At 47.4% G+C, this 23,224-nt stretch overlaps 1 long non-coding RNA gene and 2 pseudogenes across 1 annotated transcript; 2 read left to right on the top strand and 1 right to left on the bottom strand.

Annotated features, from left to right (window-relative positions):
* LOC117723848 (serine/threonine-protein phosphatase 2A 56 kDa regulatory subunit gamma isoform-like) overlaps positions 1–23,224 on the bottom strand; it is a 691,904-nt pseudogene that overhangs the window by 115,939 nt on the left and 552,741 nt on the right.
* Positions 11,449–12,343, top strand: LOC143435072 (uncharacterized). Its single transcript, XR_013105040.1, has 3 exons — positions 11,449–11,591; positions 11,673–11,724; positions 12,173–12,343. It is a non-coding gene; the product is annotated as an uncharacterized LOC143435072 (long non-coding RNA).
* On the top strand, positions 12,357–13,976 carry LOC117723854 (proline-rich protein 30-like; annotated as a pseudogene).

Below are 23,224 nucleotides of genomic sequence, written 5' to 3'. Positions count from 1 at the left end.
GTTTGCTCTCTGAACTTCATTTTTCAGGAAGTCTGTGTAAGAAATGAAATAAGCACTGTACCACACTACTGACCAGCATGTTTACCTTTGAATTTTTAACATTTTCTGTAATTCACATTACCTGGACCTTTCAACAGAGGTGGGAAGGCTCAGAGATCATATCTTGGATTCACTGAGAGAATGAAGGCCTTCCATAATTTCTTCTGTAAATAGCAGAACTGGGAGAGTAGTTAGTTCTTCAATACTTCATCAGCAATAGAAAATACAAGACATGTTTGCAGAATTTCTGTTACTATTGCAGAAATTGCTAAAATTAAATTGGTAGTAAAGTGGAATGGGGATTAACTTGAAATTCATTGTTCCAGTGCTATATTTATACAAGCCTTGATTGGTTTCTGGACACTGCCATTGTCTTAGTCAGGGTTTCTATTCCTGCACAAAACATCATGACCAAGATGCAAGTTGGGGAGGAAATGGTGTATTCAGCCTACACTTCCAAATTGCTGTTCATCACCCAAGGAGGTCAGGACAGGAACTCAAGCAGGTCAGGATGCAGGAGCTGATGCAGAGGCCATGGAGGTATTTTTCTTCCTGGCTTGCTTCCCCTGGCTTGCAGAGCTTGCTTTCTTATAGAACCCAAAACTACAAGCCCATGGATAGTACCACCCAAAAATGGTACCTCCCCACTTGATCACTAATTGAGAAAATGCCTTACAGCTGGATCTCATGGAGGCATTTCCTCAACTGAAGCTCCTTTCTCAGTGATAACTCCAGCTTTTGTCAAGTTGACAAACAAAACGAGCCAGTGCAATTGACCCTTTGTCAACTTGACACACAAAGACATCAATATTAAGCCTCAACCCTTACTTTCTTATTCATCCACAAGACCTAATAACTCTAAGTAACCTACAGTCTTTGCAAATTCCTACATATTAAAATTTCAATCCCTTTAAGATATCCAGTCTCTTAAAATTCAATGTCTTTTTACAAAGCAAAGTCTCTTAAGTGTGGGCTCCACTAAAATACTTTCTTACTTCATGCTGGAAAAATATCAGGGCACAGTCACAATCAGAAGCAAAATCAAACTCCAACCATCCAATGTCTGGGATCCACTCACGAACTTCAGGTCTGCTCCAAGAGCTTGGGTCACTTCTCCAGCCCTGGACTTTGGAGCACACACCTTGTCTTCTAGGCTCCAGCTGCCTCTACTCCACTGCTGCTGCTGTTCTTGGTGGTCACCTCATGGTACTGGCATCTCAAGACATTACTGTCTGCCACCACAACTGGGCTTCACAAATAGTCTCTCATAGACTCCCTTTATGGTAACAAGCCTTGACTCCTCTGCATGACCCCTTCATGTTTTCAAAACCAGGACCACCTGGGTGAGTCTTACACCTTACCATGTCCAGCCACTGCCCGAGGTACAACCTTTTCTATCTCTGAAACACAGCTTCTTTGTGCTCTCAAAAAACACTTCCCAGAAAATTTCACCTCAATGACCCTTGTCTCTTCTTAATCATGACTAATTTCTTAGCTCTAGTTAACCAGCATCAATAGTCCCAGTAATGCAAAGTTTTCACCTTAGTATCTTTAGTTCTGGTATCTTGTTAATCACAGCTGATTCTTCAGCCCTAGCTAGCACAACCCACAGAATCTTCACAACCAAAATAGCAATGGCCTTGATAAGATTCCTTAATCTTCCCTCTGAAATTTCACAAGCCAGACCTCCATCTTCTGCTTTCTCAGCTTGGTTTCTTAGAGAACCCAGGACTACCATCCCATGGATGGCACCACCCACAATGGGCTCAGCCCTCCACTCTTGATCACTAATTGAGAAAATGTCTTACAGCTGGATCTCATGGAGGCATTAACTCAAGGGAGGATCCTTTTTCTGTGATAACTGCATCTGGTGTCAAATTGACAAACAAAACTGGCCAGTACAGGCCTCCTAAGTGAACTTCAAACACATCCTGAATTGAATTGGAAACAGTTGTCTGAACTGAAATAGGTACCTTGGACACAAGGAGTCTGTAGGCCTGCAGCTATGGGTAACCAGGTAACTGGGTTCACCAGAGAGGAAGGCTGGGAATGAAAGGGGAATGGCGGGCGAGAGAAGCATGGGGCCAAGACAACATATTCTGATCAAGGCCCAAAGTTTAATATTTTGCTTTCACATATAAAGGGGAAGCCACACCCCCCAGAGTCTCTTCTTGGTTCAGCCCTGGGCCTGGGGGAGGAGATAGTAGCCAGAAGGTGTCAAGGCAAGCTCAGCAGGCAGTCCATTCTTCTTAGCTCCTGTAACAGACTGCAGGATGCCAAGGCCTGCAATGCCTCCCAGGTCTTACTGTTGTCTGATCTATTGTGGTAAACAGCTCTTTCCTACCTGCTCAGACTGGCAGGCTGGCAGGCTGGCAGGCTGGCAGGCTGGCAGGCTGGCAGGCTGGCAGGCTGGGGGAAGGGCACAGGAGACAAATGACTAGTTCACAGACTGATCATCTAGAACTTCCAGGGAATGGAGTCTGGCTGTTAGGAAGGTTATTTAATTCAGAAATGTTTATTATATTTACTTTGTTTGCAACTTGTCATGGTTGTGTGTCCTTCAGGACTATGAAGTACAATATATGCTTACATGTAAATGACTATATGTTATCCTGTTTAATGAAGTTTTAAAGTAAACAAACCAAGGTGGAAATCAGAAGGAGACCCTTATGATCATGGACCTGACTCAAAGCACCAAATTCAGCATCCCTTTCCCTTCCCACCTCAGGTGTACAGGAAGGGCTTTCCTGCTCAGCAGGATACTTCAGCACTGAGACTTCTTGTGGAAATCCATCCATCAAGAACACAGAGGGAAGTAGGGAGGAGGGTTTACCCACTGGGCAGGACTGTTATGGGCAAGTGGATTCAGGGATTCAAGCTGCTGCCCCTTTAAATGATGGTTCTGGTCCCTGCCAGTTGATTTTGTTCTGAAAAAGTATTCTAGAGAAAACCAGCCAGGACCCCCAAAGATACTCGGAAAAAAAAATAAATAAAAAACAAATGAAAAGAAGAGAAAATTTACCTACAAATAGAACCCAGGTATGCACATCTCATCTGAGCCACCTCAGTTCTTGGATTTCTGATCCCCTTCTAAGTCAGGCATCTCTGAACTGTCAAACCACAGAGACTGCTGTTGTAGAGGGATTAGCCATGTCTACATCCTATCTGACAACTTCCCTAAGCTCCAGTGCTGACTATCATTAATCACCACCAGTCCCAAGGCCAGCACCTTTATTTCCCCTGATGTCAACAAGTCCTCAGACTGCCTGCAGCTCCCAAGCAGAAATGGCAGTCTGCAAATGGACCCTATTCCTCTTTGGATGCTTGCTCACAGCACAAGTACAGGCCAGTGGATAACCAGGAGGCCACCCGAGAAAAGATGGCTATTGATAGGACAACAGACAGGGCATAGGTTTGGGGCCCTGGACAAAGTCCTGTATGGGGAAAGCTTAGAGCCAGACCTGCCTTCCTATTGCAGGTTGAATTACAGTTGCACTTCCTGGCCTTTCCATGAATCCTAGAAACCAGTGATCCTGGCCACAATCAGTGCCTTGGAAAATGGGCCCGCACATTCCATTTGAAACCATTTATTAAAGAATTGAGAAATGACAAGGACTGTCGACTACAAAACGCTGCTTGTTTATTGTGGAAGCAGGGGGCTGTGCTGAGATAACTGGCTGTGGGGAATGGAGAGATTTAGGCACACAGATACTCTCTGGCACAGACCTTGCTCTAAAATGCCAGGAAGGAGCATGCTGCACACTCTAAGGCTCCCTGCTACCATTGTTCGGTGGGCATCAGCCACAGAGCTAGAGGCTTTGCAGGGGAAGAAAGAGCTTCAGGAGTCCTGACAAAGTCGGGAGTCCACTTCTGCAGTCTCCCATGGCTGATGGCCAGCAACACTGGAGCCACTCCTTCCACAGGTCTAGGTGTCCTCTGCATCGTCGCCAAGGCAGGGCGCTATGGAACAGGACCCAGGCTGCATGGCCACCATGAATGTTTCTTCTGCAGCATCCTCCCGGGTTCCCGGAGTGGCGGGTTTCTCTGGCTGTTCCTCATGGACTGTGATTTTCTATCGGGTCCTCGGCATGTTCCCATTGGATGATGGCGATGACTACACGAACAACCATTTCCAGGGTTGATAGATGACATGGATGGATTCTATCCAGGGACTTACTCTTGTGGGATCCAGAGCACTTCGGAGCCCAACATTCCTGACTGTGTGATCACCTTCCAGGAGCAACAGCCTCGATTTCATAAATGGTTGTTCGTGTGGTCATCGCCATCATCCAATGGGAACATGCCAAGGACTGACTGGAAAGGAAGAGGCCTGGACTGCGGTCTTCTGAGAAGCTGGAGGGCAGAGGAGACTGGGCATCTTGTACCACAGGGACAGAATCCCAGGCCTGCTTCACTTGCTCAGACCAGAAAGTGGACTCCATCCCTCCAGCAGCACTTGCATCTGGAGGACAGCAGCTCTCACACCAGTGCAGGCAAAGGAGTCTTCTGCAGGTTCTGTGCCCTGGGTATTTGTAGTCTTCGACGAGGGCGGGGCTGGTGAATTGGGAAATGCCCCGAGCTGAAAATGTCCCTTTGCCAGATGGACCTCGGAATGAAACCAGTAAAGGAAACAAATCGGAAAAAAAATTTGGATCCGTAGCGAGCTGGGATCCACATCGAGCTGCAACACGGAGCCAGTGTTTGTCTGGAGCGAGAAAGCCTGTCCTAAGTGGGTGGGGATCCGGAGCGAACGTGTGTCCGAGAGCGACCGGGTGTGTAGGAGTGAATGGGTGTCCGGATCCAGCGGGTGTCTGGTAGCAAGCGGGTGTCCAGAGCGAGAGTGCCTGTCCGGAGCGAGTGGGTGTCCAGGAGCGAATGGGTGTGGGGGAACAAAAGGGTGTTGGGGTCTTCTGCAGGCTCTCTGTGCTAGGTATTTGTAGTCTTCGACGAGGGCGGGGCTGGTGAATTGGGAAATACCCCCAGCTGAAAAAGTCCCTTGCCAGACGGACTTCTGAATGAAATCGGTAAAGGAAAGAAATCGGACGAATTTTGGATCTATAGTGAGCTGGGATCCGGAGCGAGCCTGTGTCCAGAGCGAGAGCTCCTGCCTGTACAGAGGGATGCAGGACGAGGAGCGAGCGGGTGACCGACATCGAGTGGGTGTCCGGGAGCGAGTGGGTGTCCAAGATCGAGTGGGTGTCCAGGAGCGAGCTGGTGTCCGAGATCGAGTGGAGACTCGAGAGCGAGCGGGTGTCCAAGAGCGAGTGAGTGTGTCCGTAACAAGAGGGCCGGTCCTTAGCGAGTGGGAGTCGGAGATCGAGTGGGTGTCGGGGAGCGAGTGAGTGTCCAGAGCAAGAGCACCTGTCCATACCGAGCGGGAGACCAGGAGCGAATGTGTGTCCAGGAGCAAGCGCGTATCTGGGAGTGATCAAATGTCCGGGAGCGAGCCAGTGTCCGGGAGCGAGCTGGTGTCCGAGATCGAGTGGGTGTCCGGGAGCGAGCGGGTGTCCGGGAGCGAGCCGGTGTCCGAGATCGAGTGGGTGTCCGTGATTGAGTGGGTATCCGAGATCGAGTGGGTGTCCGGGAGCAAACGGGTGTCGGAGATCGAGTGGGTGTCCGGGAGCGAGCGGGTGTCCGGGAGCGAGTGAGTGTCCAGAGCGAAAGCGCCTGTCCTTAGCGACCAGGAGTCAGAGATCGAGTGGGTGTCCGGGAGCGACCTGGTGTCCGGGAGAGAGTGAGTGTCCGGAGCAAGAGCGCCTGTCCTTACCGAGTGCGAGTCCGAGGTCGAGTGGGTGTCCGGGAGCGAGCGGGTGTCCGGGAGCGAGTGAGTGTCCAAAGCGAAAGCACCTGTCCTTAGCGACCAGGAGTCCCAGATCGAGTGGGTGTCCGAAATCAAGTGGGTGTCCGGGAGCGAGCGAGAGTCCGAGATAGAGTGGGTGTCCGGGAGCGAGCGGGTGTCAGGGAGAGAGTGAGTGTCCTGAGCAAGAGCGCCTGTCCTTATCGAGTGGGAGTAGGAGATCAAGTGGGTGTCCGGGAAGGAGCGGGTGTCCGGAGCGAGCTGGTGTCCGGGAGCGAGTGAGTATCTGGAGCAAGAGAGCCTGTCTTTAGCGAGAGGGAGTCCGAGATCGAGTGGGTGTCCGTTAACGAGTGGGTATCCGAGATCGAGTGGGTGTCCCGGAGCGAGCTAGTGTCCGAATCGAGTGGGTGTCCGGGAGCGAGCGGGTGTCTGGGAAGGAGTGAGTGTCCGGAGCGAAAGAGCCTGTCCTTAGCGAGCCTGAGTCCGAGATCCAGTGGGTGTCTGGGAGCTAGCGGGTGTCCGGTAAGATGATCGGAAGTCTGGGAGCCAATGGGTGTTTGTAGCAAGTAGGTGTGCAGGAGCGAGCGAGTGTCCAGGAGCGGGTGGATGTCCGGGACGGAGCTGGTGTCCAGGATGAGCTTTTGTCCGGATCAAGAGTGCCTGTCTGTAGCGAGTGGTTGTCCTGGATCCAGCTGGTGTCCAGGAGTGATCAGGTGTCCAGGAGCGAGCGTTTGTCCGAAGCAAGTTGGGGTAAGGAGCGAGCAGGTGTCCTTAGCAAGGTGTGGTCAGCTTCAAGGGGGGTCCGGAGCGAGCAGGGCCTTGGAGGGAGCAGGTGTCAGGGGGAGCATAGTTCTGGAGGGAGCTGTTGTTCAGAGGGAGCCTGTGTTGGGAGCGACCATCTGTCTGGAGCAAGCATTTGTCCAGAGGGAGCGGGAGCACGGAGCGAGCTGGGAAACAGAGCACATCGTACAACTCACAGCTACTAGGGAACTTTGTCCAGAGAACTTAGAAGTTCCAATCTTGACCATTATAAATCCGCCCCAGTCCAATGCCAGCCCCTCTGCGCCCCCTGGTGTAGAGAAGTAGTCAGACTGCCTGCAACTCCCAAGCCCAATTGGCAGTCTGCAAATGGACTTTTTTCTCTTCTGCCTTGGACTCCCTTGTTGGCTCCTGCTACCCCCTCCCCCCACCCCACCCCGTGCCCTGCCACTCTTTGGAGGAGCCAATAAGGAAACTAACAGTGGTCTTTCCTTGCCTTGCAATGGTGGGCTAAACCCTTCCTGTGCAAGGAGAAGCCCTGAAGTTTCCTCCTCCTCTTGCCTTCTGGACACCTGCTGGCTGAGGCCATAACAGGAAGGGGACCCCAGAGAGGAAGGAAGGCAGGAGACAGAGGACCAGCTGAAAAGACTCCGCTTTGGGGCCCTGGACAGGTTTTTGCTTGACCTACTCCTTGCAAAATAGGAAAGCAGCCATGACTGAGATTCGGTCCAAACACTGATTTTATAGTCTTTGTGGAGCAGAGGTCTGAGTCCCAGGAAATCTTGCCTCATCAAAATCTGTTGTAAGGATGGACTTGGCACAAAACCATAAAAGATGTACGTTGGAGAAATTATCACCGTTTAGAATCGACGCAAGGCGAAGAGGTGGCAAAAACAAAATGTTACTTGTATGTGTAAAACTGACCACTTGGTATTGAACAAGCAATCGGTCTGCCATATCTACAGTACCACTCCCAGACCTAAGGCTCATTGCAGAAGAATCATTGCAGAAGACAGGGTTGGAAGAATGTAAGAGCCAGAGGGTTAGGAAGTTAGCTGTGACACTGTATCTCCTAAGAATGTCAGAATCTGCACCCATGAAAGTCTCACCAACAGAATCACTTAAACAGTAGTCAAAGGAGGTCAACAGTAGACTTAACTAACGTCTGTGTTGGGGACTCCAGGGAGCCTCAAACCTACACAAAGAATTCCAGGACACTAAAAAGTGATGGGGGTTGAGAAATTCTCTTTGTTTTCTAATTTACAGAGTTACATGGCAGAGGGGGAAGTGCTCTTACAGATGGAACTGCTTTCCCCAACTCGATTTGGCCAAAGCTTTCTGCTCTTAACTGACAGTGAAACTGAATGGCATTCCCAGCCTTTGCATGTACATCTAAAAAGAGAAAGAATGCAATAACTGAAATGACCTGGGATGTTCATTTTACCTTTGCAGTTTTCTGCACCAGAGCCAGAGATGGATCAGTCTCTTCATAGTCCAGGAAAGCTGGGTTTCTAGGTCAGATCATATCACCTTTGTCATGGTACCCATTAATCTTGCACCTGGTCCTCTCCAAGCCTTGGCAGCCAGCTTCCTCTCCAGAGGCTCTGGAGTCCCGAGATCAGAAACTCTTCTGACCAGTGTAAAGCAAGAGTTACTCCCTGAAAAGTTTCCCCCTCTCACAATATGAGTTTCCCCCTCTCACAATATGAATTACCCAGTGTAAAATTGGTGGCTGAGATCACCACCATTGGATCAGACATTACTGCTCCTTCAGTGTTAACTCAGAGTTACTCATTGGTGATTTTCCCACACCTAGATCAGAAACTCATTATTTTTTTCAATGATTTTCAAAGGAGCTGAGTCAAGGTTACAGATGTGGGGGCCACATATGTTCTCTATTTTTAAAGGAAGAAAAGTTAATTTTCTCTCTGACTTTGTTTCTTCCTGTCCTGTGCCAGCAGACACTAGCTGGTTGCTGTAATTCTTGCAATTTCTCTGATCTTTTTCCTATGGTCACAGTTTAGTCTAAACCTGCCTGGTGCAATTGGGGGAATTCAGCCTGAGTTTCTCTTCACACTTTCACTAATTGCTAGACGGTTCCCTGAGGCAGATCCTCCCAGGATTTCTGGTCTTGGGTGGCTCAGTGCACATATTTCACTTCTGCAGCAGCATGAATAAGAGTGACCCACATGTGTGTAACTTGCACTTTTAGTGGCTCAGCCCAACTGGGGGACTCCTGGTGTCAGCCCCGTGGGGGACCAGCAGTGAGTATTTTTCTGAGCTCTTCTTACACTGAGTGCCACTGGTTTCTTCTCCAGAGCTCTGTCAAGTTTTCCTATAAAACCATCATCTCCGTGGCAGGCCCCTGTTTTCCTGTATCTGAGGCTTCTTGATTTTACCACTTTTCTTTATAGGCGCTGATTCTTGGCTCTGAGCACCAGGTCACTCCAGGAGAAGGAGTCAAACCAGCTCAAACTAGATGTGAAATGGTTTGAACATAGGTGCCTTCCAGTGCTGCCTGACTGTGATTCCAGGAGACTTAAAAGTTAGCCATAGCTAGCCAGGGATCAACCAAACCACATAGACTTTTTCTGCAGGTGTCTTAGTCAGCAGGGCACCAGATCTGGGGATTTTAGCAAAGGCATTCAGCAGTACAGGAGAATATCATGGCCCAGCATATTCCGGTTTGCTCTAGGGAAGTCCTATTTTAAAACTTTAGATGCATTTCATTTCCCCCAAATCTAGGTGGCAGGCAAAGGGACCTTTTTGTACTTTCATTTTGAGCCCCTTTCTATTCACTATTACACACTTTCACTGAAAGAAGCACCACTAACAGACCATCCTGCAGCCTGCCACCAGAAGGGTGGACTGACAGGAGAGCATCACAGTGCCAGGCTGAGATGTTAAATGGTTTCACTCAGAGACTCCCACACTAGCAGGAGGGCCCTGTCCTTCCACAGACTTGCTTATTGCAGTGTGGCTTTGGTTGGTTCTCTTCTTGCCCCTCACCTCCTTGGTGTGTTGTTTCTGTTTTATACACTCTAAAAACAACCTTTGCCTTTTTCACTTGACAGTCCCTCAACAAACTGCTTTCCAGTTGCTTGCTGTCTGCTTCCAAGCTAATATGCCTCCAGTCCAGGGCAGCATGGAACCCAGCTATGCTAGCCGCTCTCTGCCTGCCTTCTGTCTAGACACAAAAGACTACAGCATAGAAATGTTCCATGTGTTCATCCCAAACACAGGAAATAAAACAGGAGACAGAAAGAGGCATTGGAAAAGTGTGCAGGTGGAGAGGAGATTCCCTGTCCTGAAGCTTCATCTCTACACTGAGCTGTTTCCCTCTAACCATTTCTCTCCTGGGAATGCAGGACTAGCATCTGCTCAGGAATCCAGTTGACCAAAGAACTGTTAACTGTGTGGATTTCCAAGCAGGGTCTGGTGACACATGACTTAGAGTAGCACATAGAATAGAACTTTTCCCTTTTCCTGATAGAAGTTTTCTTTTCTCCACTTAGGACCTTTTCAATTCTCCCCTTAGATAGCTTTCATAGGAAACTTTTCACTTTTTGTAGAGAGGGTGCAGTGGTTAAGACATTAGCTGTTCCTCCAGAGGACTCAATTCCCAGCGCCCACAAGCTGGTCCACAACTGTCTATGACTCCAGTTCCAAGGGATATGATGCCCTGTACTGGCTGATTTTGTGTGTCAACTTGACACAAGCTAGAGTCATCAGAGAGAAAGGAGCCTCAGTTGAAGAAATGCTTCCATAGATCTAACTGTAAGGCATTTTCTCAATTAGAGATTGATGGGGGAGGGCCCATCCCATGGTGGGTGGTGCTACCCCTGGGCTGGTAGTCCTGGGTTCTATAAGAAATCAGGCTGAGCAAGCCATATGTAGCAAGGCAGTAAGCAGTATCTCTGCATGGACTCTGCATCAGCTCCTCCTTCCAGTCCTGCTTTAGTTCCTGCCTTGACTTCTTTCAGTGATGGACTATGATCTGGATGTATAAGCCAAATAAACTCTTTCCTCCCCAACTTGGTTTTTGCTCATGGTAGTTACAGCAATAGAAACCCTGAGACACACCCTCATACATTCATCATACAGGTGAAACACCAATACACATAGAATAAGAAAATAAACCATTTAATAAAATAAAAAAAAAAGAAAACAGGTAAGAGGCTGAAGAGATGTTTAGTGGTTAAGAGCACTTGCTGCTTGTGAGGCCTGGAATTCAGATCCCAGCACTCATATCAGGAGACTCACAAGTGTCTAAAACTTTAGCTCTAGGGGATCCAACCCTCTTCAGGCCTTCCAGGGCACATGCAAGCATGTGACATACATCTAAATAAACAAAATCTTTTGAAGTAGCTTCTAAAATATACAGTAATATTCCAAAGGTGAAAGGGTATGGAGCACAGTTACTTCCCTCAGACAGCAGCCAATGAGGAAGTTGCAAGGCTCAGCCCTGCCTCCTGGAGCTGTACATGTTAAGAGCAGACAAGCAGAGCTAGGTTTGTGGGTGTACATCAAACAATTCTACCTGAAAATTTTTACCAAAACAGCCTTTGTAAGTCCCTGAGAAACACCCAGAGCATTGAGGGTGAGGAGAAGGCAGAATCTATGATATCATTATCTGACCTCTGTGACACAGGCTTTTGATGCCAGAGAGTGAGAGCTGCTCTCAGGGAAGGAGCCCCTCAGCTCCCACTGGGGCTTTGCCCCTTAGGCAAAGCCTCAGTCTCTTGGAGCCTTTTACCAGCTGGCCCTACTGTTGCTGCCACTGGCTCTGATAATCCTTCTGAGCCAAGGCCAGGCTAAGGGAGAAGGATTGAGGGTTGAGGTGTTGAGGGTGACAAGAGGCCAGGGGAACCAGCAAGCCAGGAAACTAGGATACTTACAAAATCTGTGTGTCAGGATTAGGACAAAACCCTATACTACAGAAGAGCTCTGTGTACCAGAAAAAGGACTGAGGGCACTGCTCAGACTGGAATCCTGGGTCAGCGTCAGTTTAGGGGTCTGAGTGTGGGGGCGAGAAGAAGGTAGATAGACTGTTCTGTGACTCTACTTTCTCTTCCAGGTCCCCTATTTGGGTGAAGTGTCTTTTGAAACGGTGGAAGGCACACAAGTTGGTAAAGCACCGCACAGTCCTCTCCAGTCCTTTCCCCATTTTGGCCTTCAGTGCTCTTTGCTGCCCATTTCCCCCCAGTCCCTCCTTCTTTCCAGCCATAACCTCCAATTTTCTAACCTTCTCTACAACACCTTGCCAGATTTTCTGACCTCAAAGGTGACAAAGTGCTGGTCTTCGTTGTTTTGAGACAGACTCATGGAGCCCAGGCTAGCCTCAAGCTCCTTATATCCCCACAGGGATTACAGGCTTGTGCCAGCATGCCACCCTTACGTGGTGTTGGAGTCATGCCCAGGACTTGGTGCATGCTAGACAAACGATGTACCAGCTGAACTACATCCAAAGACCTCACATTGAGGGTCTTGAGTTCACACTGGAAATGAGCACCTGACACAGAATCCAGAAGTCGACCAATCATTCTGACATCTTGACCTCTGTCTTTTTCTCTGCAGGTCCTACAGACTGTGTCTTTCTCCTGATTCCACCCAGAGAGTTGTGGTTGTCCCTCAGCTCCCCAGGGACAGCTCTCATTCTCCATCTCCATACATCCCCAGCCAATGGCTGAGGAAATGTGAGGAGCCAAGATTAGATGCAGACTCTGGACTGAGCACGCCACAGCCAGGTAGAAGAGGCCGCTTGTCCCTATGGCTTGCTGCTGATGCCTGCAGCAGAACGAGGCTGCTGCAGCCACACTGTGCACAGAAAGCAATCTTAACCACCAGCCACAGCTGGCTTCAGAGATCCCCACACTGACTGTTAGGTCTCTAACCACTAGTCTTGTCACCCCATCTGCTTCCCACCTGGATTCAAGACAATGTTGCATCAAAACAAGGATCAGGTGCTGCTACAGTATCCAGTACCCCCAGAATGTCCCCCTCAGGTCCTCTCACAGTTCATGGACTCCCCTCTACCCAACTTAGCATCTCTTTCTCCCCATCAGACCCTCCCTTCTTCCCACTTTCCTTTGCCCACCACCACGCAGGCATATTTAATTTCTGCTCTGACACAGACCCCGTCTCCTGGACCTCACTTCTACTCTTTGGATTCGAATTCTGACTTTGTTCCTCTTCCCTACTCTTCCTCTCTCCCAGGATCCTCCTCTTGCTTTTGCCAAAACTATACTTATTTTGGTGAACAACTCCCCTCTCCTCACTCCACCTTTCCCTCCAACTATCAGCTCTGTCTCTCTCCCCCTCTTACCAGCTCCTCCTCTCTTTCCCAGCTACAAAATTCCTCTCCTCACTCCTACCAGTCCGTTTCATCCCTCCAGGACTTTCAAAGCTCCAGGATCACATCCCCCATCCCCACGTCATCTTCTCAAGGAATTCAGAGGAACAAGCAAGCATGGCAGTGGCCTCCATCCAGAAGCATCAGGTCCTCTGGGGTGGCAGGGGGATGTGTGCCAAGCAAGGTGGACCCTACAGAATTCAAGGACCCAGGGGCCCTCGCCAAAGCCCTGGTGGCCCATGTGGGGCACCACAGAATTGCACAAGACCTACAGCTATAGATTCTGCAGCACATGTGGCTAGGCACAACTGGCCCGGCCCCAGTAGTGGAGTACCCCATATGTCTAGTGTGCCTCCAGCTCCGCACCCCATCTTGTCCCACCCCCAAGTACAAGACTATACCTCGGCTGCTTGCCTTCCCACAACTACTGCCCTGTGCCCAGGGCCAGGAATCTGGGCCTCTCCGAATAGGCATTGGCTTTGGCCTCTACCTGCCTCGGGGCCAGGCCAAGGCTTTGCATCTGTTGCCAAACAAAAGAAGAAAAAGACTGGTGGATGTAGAGTCCCAGGCAGAGACCCTCCAGAGTCAAAAGCCTGCAACCCGAGCATCAGTGCAAACCACTGGCACAATCTTCCAGACTGGGAGCCTTTGATCTGTAGACCTTCAATCACCAAAACCCAGCCAGTGCTTCAGGTCTCTACTTCAGGAGCCAATACAGGTCACTGTTTCCACAAAGCCCAGGCCTTCTGTCTCAAAGTGGTCTGTGTCCCTAGGGTCTATTCCATGAAAGTCTCCATCTTAATTCCAGAGCAGCGGAGACCCTCTGGAACACCCCTTCCAAACTCCACCCTCCCTACCAGGACTTCTCAGTCCTTGGGGTGGCACAGAGACACCTTGAAGGGATGGCTGGCCAGAAGCCAGGTGTGTTCTCCTGTCCTGAACCCTGGGAACCCCTTGTGGAGTGTGCTCTCCCCTAGTTGAAGGGACCAGAGGCACCCAAGGCCTCATTTGCCCTTCAGTGTATCCAATAAAGCCTAACCCTGAGAATCTTGTGTTTGTGTCCACAATGTCCACAGAATAGAATCAATGGCAATAGGATAAGGCCAGTCCCACAAAAGGCTGGGGGACGGAAGGGTGAAGGACACCAAATGCTACATACTAGAGTCCACTCTAGTACCTGATGCTTAGAGACCTCTACAAGGCCCTTCTCATGTTTAATTCAAGTCCCTGGACAGATAATTGAATCAAAGATTAGGCCAATAGGTCTATTTCTCCAGGGACAGCCTGGGTTGACTAGGATGCAGCCGCTCATTGTCCTCACAGGGAAGGACATTGCTAGCAACTCATTATAGGAGAGCACAAGTATCATGTACAGCACATGCACAGACCAGAAACTAGAAGGCTCCTTCAGAAGGGCTAGAGAGATGCTGTCTCAGCACCACTGGGCACCTCACAAGTGTAACTCTAGTTCCAGGGGATCCAATGTCTTCTGTCTTCAGTTGGGACACACACACACACACACACGAGAGAGAGAGAGAGAGAGAGAGAGAGAGAGAGAGAGAGAGAGAGAGAGAAAGGTTGAGAGAGAGACAGAGAAAGAGAGACAGAGACTGAGAGACAGAAAAGAGGAAGAGAGGGAGAGGAGAAAAGAGAGTAGAAGAGACAAAAGGAGGAAAAAGGAGAGGGAGAGAAGGGGAGGGGAGGGAAGACCATCCACAGCCCTTAGAAGACACCTATCAGGAGCAACCACCACCCATAACTTCTGTGTTCCAGAAGAGGATGTCAAGCCATAAGAAAGAGTCCAATCAGCTGCGGAGGATGCTTTCAAAGTGGGAACTGGTTTCCTCCTATTAAGATATTAGGAATCAGTGAATCTGTTTGGAGTGTCTTTCCTCACCATGACCCAGGAGAAACCACTTCCTCCCAGGAGCAACACATAAAGGCCCTGCTTGTGTTAGTTTGTGTAATTCTCCTCAAGTTGGGACTGCCCCAGTCTGAGAACTTTTTAATTCAAGATTTACTATCTTCAGTATGTCTTCCAGGCCCTCCTTCCACGCCCCACACAAAGATGGCAGCTTAGTCCTCATTCAAGGTTAGGGGTCCATGACAGAGCATCCTGCTAGGGCTGTTGCGAATTGGGGTCCTGAGCTTGCATAGAGTGAGACCCAGGACTGTGGAGCTTGCACACTGAACGCCTGCGCGACCCAGGGGTTCTCGGGAGCAGCAGATCAGGTGTTTTGAGTGGTGGCCAGTCTACAGTGCTGAGAGGGACCAGAGTCTTCCAGGAAACTAGAGCACCAGGTTCTGCAGCTTTCGGAGGTGGGGCTAAGCATGTCCTGTGTTCTGTGGGGCTGGCAGTGAATGCTGAGGCAGGATGTACCAGTGCCTGGGTGTGGAGCTCTACCAGGCCCCGCCCCAATGTGCAGGCTTTGGATAGACCCCAAGACTGGGCTGCTCATGGCTGCCATCACTGCCATCACTGCGGGCAGCGGAGGAGCTGCCAAGACTGGCATAAAGAATGGCGTTGTGAGAACGCAGGGCCACTGGGAACAGGTGATACCTTGGCCCAGGGCGATTCCAGGGTAGCCTGGGGATGCAGAGGTGAGCCTTACCTCTGCTTTAGACCCTGTCCATTTCTAGTGGGATCACCCCACACTGCCACTCGGGTGCTGTTTTCACCTGAGTAGAGCAGTTGAGACATCCAAAATTAGACTGAAAGCTGTGCAGGTCTGAGAAGGCTGGACTGTCTACCCAAGCCGGATTATGGGAGCTGGTCCAGGGTTCTTACTCTGGCCTTTTCCAGGAAGGCAGATTGTCTTGTCTGTCTTCAAGCATCTGGAGACTGAATTCTTTTCTTTCTGTAAACTGGACCTAGTAATCTAAGCCCTGATTGCTGTATGAATTGGGAAGCTCCAGGAAGAGAAGGAAGCACAAAGCAACAGCAACAACAACCAAAGAAACAAACACAAAACAAACAAACAACATGAGCTGGAGGTGCAGGAGGAAAGATCTGTAAGTAATGCAGGCATGGGGGACAAAACAGAGGCTGAAGGAATGGCCAACCAATAAGCAGCCCAATTAGAGACCCATCCCAGTATTATTGATACTCTGTCCTGTTTGCAGAGAGGAACATGATGTCCTCTGAGAGGCTCCACACAGCAGCATCTGAATCAGATGGACACAGCCAAATAGTGGGTGGAGCTTGGGAATTTTTATAGAAGAATAAGTAAAAGGATTATAGGTCAGGAAGGGCATAGGAACTTCACAGAGAGACCAACAGAGTCAACTATCCTGGACCTTTAGGGCTTTCAGATTCTGTATGACCAACCAAAGAACATACACTGGCTGGACCTAGGCCTCCCAGCTCATAGGTATCAGATGTGCAGCTTAACCTTGATGTGGGTCCTGAACATCTGATTGGGGGCCATGCCAAAACTTGTTGTGTGTAAGTGGAGTATGTTCTACTAGCTGGGCTGCAAGTCCACCGGCTCCTGCATTCCCATTCGCTCCTGCACCCCATTTGCATACTACACAGAGACAGGAGACTGCTCCAGAACACAGAGGGCCTGCTTATCAGGGCGCTTCTGCTGGTGGCTTGCTATTAAGGCCTCCGCCACCAGAGGGCACGGCTGTCTACACAATAGCAATTAAAGAACAAAATGGCTAGGAATTTAAAAGAGAGCTGAGATGTATGCATGAGAGGGTTTGGAAAGAGGAAAGAGTAGAAACATGTTCTTAATAAACAGTAATCTCAAAATTGTAAAACAGAATAAAAGTTACCAGATATTGCCTACACTGCCAAGATCTAGCATTGAAAAAATTGAGCATTAGAGACAGAGAGAGACGAGAGACAGAGAGAGAGAGAGAGAGAGAGAGAGAGAGAGAGAGAGAGAGAGAGAGAGAGAGAGAGAGACCTAAAATAGTGCTTTGCAAATGATACAGTTGAAAGTTCTAGTTCACAAAAAACCCTGGAAACATATTGTTCCTTTTTGTCATTGTAACCTGCAGATCACTTGCAGACTCCATCTTCACCCCCTTTCCCACTGCTCCACTCTGCCCTCTTCTGGAAATCAATACAAGAAACCCAGGTGGGTGGGCCATGCTTTTGTCCCTGCCAAGCCTGTTAGTGTCCACATCCCACTTCTAATGAAACTCCACCTGCAGGGAAATTCCTCTGACTTGATTAGTGACCACTTCCAACCCCAGACTCCAATCCTGATTTTACCCCTGAAAAACACTTACACAGGAAGGTGGTGGAGAGGAAAGATTTTATTTGTGTACACTGTCCATCAGAAGGCAATGATTCTACATAGACTTAAGAAAATATTCCTTAACAAATCAATTGAACAGTCAGGAGGACAAGATAAAGACACTTCCAGACTCCTGGTCATGTGGGGCACAGTCCCAGCTCTGAAGTTCACAGAGGCAGCATGAGGCTCTTCCTGAGTTTTTCTCTGGCTCCTGCCAGTGAGTAGTATATTGAAGGATTTCAAGGTGTATTCTCTCCACATTGCTTGGATGTCTGTCCTTTCCAGGTTTCTGTCTCATGTAAGCCTCTGTTTTTGGTCATTGGGGGGTGGGGGGCACCTTTGGCTTCAGAATTCACCAGGGACAAGCATGTCTGCAAAGCTGTGTGTGCTGTCATCTCTTGGCTGGTTCATAGCCCATTGAACCCTTCTTGTGGATGTAGCTTCTAATTCTTGAGGACCCCAAAGTCTCCCTGAAGTTTCAGCCACTCTCTCCAAATGTCTTCTCTGTTGGCCAAGGGTCTAGGCTGCACTCCCACTGTGTACCCTTTGTAGTACTTCTCATACCACTGTCGATATTGCCTCTCCCATTCCTGGTAGCGTTCTTTCTCAAATGGGTCTCTAAAGTCAACACTCTGCCCATAATAGGCTTTGGTGTCATAAGGGGGTAGACCTTCTCTGTATCTATGAAAATACTCAGGCTCTGTTTCTCCTTGAGATATATTGTGTTTAGTGGGAGACTGTCCCCTAAATGCTTGAGGAGATCTGGACCAGGAGTGGTATAGTCTATAGGGAGGTGACCTTGACCTAGATGGGTGGAATCCATGAAATCTGGACTTGGCATGGTATTTGCAGCTCTTTCCTCTGCCTGGTATTGGAGCTGGGGCAGAAGATGGGTTCCCAGGCACAGAAGAGGCCAAAGAAGATGGATTTGAAATTAATGAAGATATAGAGGGAATTGGGTTAGCTGAGGAAGATGTCACTGGAATCTTCAGAGTATCCTGCTGTCTCGATATGGGAGACCTCATCAGAGGCTGCAGGTTCTGCTGGATGAGTGGTCTTGGTGTTGGTGTTGGTATTGGTGTTGGTGTTGGTGTTGGTGTTGGTGTTGGTGTTGGTGTTGGTGTTGGTGTTGGGTGTGGAGGTAACTGTTTTCGTAGTCTTTTTGTATAGCCAGTTTTATTTTTAAAGTTATTAACAGCCTGCCGTAAAGACTTGTTGGCAACTAAAGCATCAGGAGAAACATCATTTTCATGACATGTTGGACATGTATGTTCATCGGACTCCAGGAGTGCTGTTCTTATACATTCATCACAGTAACTATTTCCACAGCATGGAATGACAACGGCATCTGTAGGAATGTCTCTGCAGATGAGGCACAGGAGCTCCTCTGGGATAGGATCACCTTCTTCTGAAGATGGGGATGGTTCCTCTGGTAAGAAGGGTGGTTTCTCTTTCTTCCCAATTGCATAGGCCTCTGCATCTATAATCGGTATTGCATATTTTCCAGTGTTGGTAAGCATTGCACCTTTCATGTTAGGATCTTTCACTTCCATCAGAAAACTTGTAGGAATTCCAGTGCTCTTTTTGATCCTAGGACCAGTTGCAAAGTTCTTATCCCCATTTGTTGGGCAATTCTTAATATAATGACCAGGTTTACCACAACGAAAGCAGGTGTAGGATGGAGGTGGCAGACTTACCAGACTTTTCTTCATGTAATTGATTGGGTTGTATAAACGGACAGATTGCAACATCATTGCTTTAATTTTGTCTTCCTCAGAAGCATTGGCTTTGGCCAGATTGACAGTCTTTGTAAGCTGGGCCAGAGAAAGAGATGCAGAAGGGTCACCAATTGCTTTTGTAGCTCCCATCACTGGCTCAGTTCGACTTATAACACGTTTCTTGCTTGTAGACTTAACATCTCTGATAGGAATTCTTCTGACTATTACAGATGAATTTTTAGGAATTAGTGCATTAACATCAGTATATTCTTCTTCCGTCTCTGCATTGGTGATCTGCAGATCGCTATAGGCAGCTTTCAGCTTTTCTCTCCCCATAATCTGCTTCTTTAAATCGCAGAGGGAGATATGGAGCCCATCAAAGATGATGGTGCCATAGGTGAGTTTAGAGGAAAATTTATAGTGTACACAGGACATTGCAGCAAGGGATTCCTTGTGGTAGGCACTGTGCTGACCGCTGATGGTTTGCAAATTCTCAAGTCCAGTCTTCTGAGTTGGAAGTAACTCTGGTCTCCAAAAGACTAGGATGTGCTCCAGCTAATCTAATGATGTCTGACTATGAATGGAAAATCCAAGAATCCAAAGGTTCTCAGTCCCCAAGGCTCAATGACTCAGCTGGTCTTCAGTAGAAGCTGGAATCCCAAAGTAGTCTCTAATGCCACAGAAGGAATACACTTGCTAGCAAGTCCAGAGCAAAAAGCCAGGGCTTCCTTTTTCCACGTTCTATTTATTTGAGTTATCAGCAGAAGGTGTGGCCCAAATTAAGGGTGTGTCTTCCTACCGCAAGTTCCCGATTAAAGGCGCAGGAGAGAAGACTATGTAGTTAAGATCACTTGGCTGCTCTTCCAGGGGATCTGGCTTCAATTCCCAGCAACCATGTGGCATCTCACAACTGTCTAGAACTCCAATTACAGAGGAATCTGACACCCTCACCCCAGACATACATACAGACAAAACACCAATGCCCATGAAATAAATAAAATGAAAAAAATTTTAAAAATTCCACATTAGACATGGATCTTCCTCTTTCAAGTTAAGAGGAAAATCCCTCCCAAGTCTGCTCTCCATTTTTAAATTTTAGTTAGTTTGAGTTGATGTAATCAAGTTGATCATCAAGAATAGCCATCATTGGCATCCTTTGTCAGCTTCAGCTATATAGCAAAGTTGAGTCTACCCTGCTACATGAGACTGTCTCAGAAGAGAAAAGGAAAGACAGAAAGGTGGGCATACTGAAAGCTAAAGACATAAATTGACACTACATTGAAATAGGAAAGCTACTAAGGAAATCAAGGGGAAAAGGAAAGACAATGGGCCCCTCCTCTTTTGCCTGATTGACTTCTGTGACTCAGCAGCTGACATCCAGGGATTTCAGCATAGTTATCTAGTCCACTTGGGTATGAGTTGCACCCATTCTGTTTTGAGGCACATCCCAAACAAGATTTTTAAAAATGGCTGATGATCTCTGGTCTAAGGACATCCCATGTATAAGAAAAGTGTGAGTATATACACCTGCAACCTCAGGAGGTGGAGGCAGGGGATCAGGCTTTCAAAGTCAGTCTGGGCTTCAGGGACACTTTGTCAGAAGAAAGAAAGAAAGAAAGAAAGAAAGAAAGAAAGAAAGAAAGAAAGAAAGAAAGAAAGAATTATTTCGGGCCTAACTTCCTAACTCTTGGGCTTCAAAAATGTTGAGAAGTGCACTACCCCACGTTTGGGGGCCAAAATGTCTCTGACCATTCTGTCAGTGTTGGAACCTGCACTGCCAAAAGCCTTGGGGCTAAATTGTTAGAGCCTGCACTGCCCCATGCTGCTCAAGTCTTCGGGTTGGGGTTCAGCAAGAGAGGGTGAGGGTGGATGTGAAGAAGGAGACCAGACAGAGTGTGATTCAATCCCATTCATTCTTCAGTCTCTCTTTCTAGTCCAAGTCCCAAGTCTTGAGTTCCTAGTCCCTAGTTCCTAGTTCCTAGTCCCTAGTGCCTCCAAGTTCCTAGTGTCTTCTTCCTCAATGCCTAATTCCTACTCCAAGTTGTACTCTAAGTTGTACTGTCCTAATGCTTAATTCCTACTCCAAATTGTACTCTCTGAAGTGTCTGATTCTCTGTTCCTAGTGTTTCCTGCCTTTTATATGTCTCACTTCTAAGCCATGCCTCTAAGTCACACCTTTAAATCATGCCCTTGGGTCTTGTCTCTAAATGTGATCTCTAAGTAACACCCTTAAGTCACACACTTTTAAGTCTCACACACCCAAGGGAAGATCCTGCGAATCTAAAACAAGGTGTTATCACAGTGTGCACAGCTGTTGTAGGCTAATTTAATCAAGTCTCTGGTCAGGGTATATGGCTCAAGATGGCTGCAAGAATGATAGCTGCTTTCTGTTGGCTCCCCACAAAGAAAAAAAAGAATGAAAGCATTGCTTTGACTGCCTGCCTTATCTCTGCCTTTGCTCCCTTCTCTAGTTGCAGACTTGCACAATACACTAATAAAATCTCTTCAAGAACAGAATTCTTTGGATAAGCAAAATGACTGGGGACTGGATAAATAGCTCAGCACCTAAGAGCACTTACTGTTCTTGCAGAAGACCAAAGGTCACCTCCTTGAACTCACATGGGAAGCTACAGGTTCTGTTATACTAGGTTCAGGAGAACTGTTCACCTGGATCTATTCTGATTATCAAACTGATTAGATTTTGTTTAAAGCTTGAACACTTTTTTTACATAAAGGATTGACTCTACTTTAAGTAGATTCATGTTTTACTCAAATGAGGAGGGTTGTTTTGGTACAAGTCAATAGTGATTTAAGGATGATCTTAGTAATAACTCCAGATATCAGTGATTGACATCCATATTAATGAAGTCAAGTAAGTGTTTTAAATCCTGTATATTGATGACCAGATGAAGATCAGTCTTATGATTCTGAAAAGTCTATGAAAACCAAGCTCAGAGGTACAAAGGTTTTCAAGAAAGAACCACAAATTGATATCAAAGTTACATAATGATCATGGAAACCATGAAATGTTCATAGACATAATTTTGTCCATTAGCTTTTGCCTATATCTTTCTTGTTAATTTAGTTTGCATGACAGAGTCCACTCCGACAGCAAAAGAGAGTCCTCTGAGAAACAAAATCACCTACTAATTTAAAATCACCTTCGGATTCAGCTGGTCTGCTGACAGCCTCTCAGAAATCCTGGACAAGTCATAGCTGGTAGAGGAAGAGGTCCAGAGTGTGAGCCCTGAGGTTGCCACAACTGGAATGCCCCTGCTGTAAAACAATACAGGGCCATAGCTCCCAAACAGAACTATGGGTCAGCCTATGGAGACTTTTGGCTTCTTGTCAGGACTTTTTCCTTGGCTCTCCCTCCTATAGAACCCCAAATAGACTAGACCAGAAAAGAAATACCTCCCATCACATAATAATCAAAACATCAAATATACAAAACACAGAAAAAAATACTAAAAGCAGTAAGGGAAAAAGGTAAAGTAACATATAAAGGCAGACCTATAAGAATTACACAGACTTCTCAAGAGAGACTATAAAGCCAGATCCTGGACTGATATCATACAGACCCTAAGAGAACACAAATGCCAGCCCAGACTACTTACCAGCAAAACTCTCAATCAATATTGATGGAGAAACCAAAATTCCCTGACAAATCCAAAATTACACAATATCTACCACAAATCCAGGCATTCAAAGGATATTGGCAGAAAAACTCCAACACAAGGAGGGAAACTACAACTAGAAAAAGCAAGAAAGTATCTTCCAAAAACCTAAAAGAAGGTAGCTCTACAAACGAACACCACTGCCAATAACAAAAAATAACAGGAAAAAAACATCATTGCACTCATACAATAATAGTGGAAGATTTCAACACCCCACTCTCAGCTATGGCAGATCATGGAAACAGAAACTAAACTGAGACACAATGAAACTAACAGAATATGAACCAATTGGGGACTGAACGACATCTATAGAAAATTTCATCTAAAACAAAAGAATGTACTTTTTCTAACACATGGTAATTCTCCAAAATAGACCATATAATTGGTCACAAAACAGGCCTCAACAGATACAAAAAGATTGAAATAATCCCTTGTACCTATAAGACCAATGGACTAAGACTCGTCTTTGAATGGACAAAAAAAACGGAAAGCCCACATACACGTGGAAACTGAAGAATGATCTGATCAATGATGACTTGGTCAGGAAAAGAAATAAAGAAAGAATTAAAGACTTTTTTGATTTAAATGAAAATGAGGAACATCATATCAAAAATTTGGGGACTCCATGAAAG

Source organism: Arvicanthis niloticus, chromosome 19, assembly GCF_011762505.2.
Source record: "Arvicanthis niloticus isolate mArvNil1 chromosome 19, mArvNil1.pat.X, whole genome shotgun sequence".
Lineage (NCBI taxonomy): Eukaryota > Metazoa > Chordata > Mammalia > Rodentia > Muridae > Arvicanthis > Arvicanthis niloticus.
Note: the sequence above shows the minus strand (reverse complement) of the source record. Positions and strands in the feature narration are given on the sequence as shown.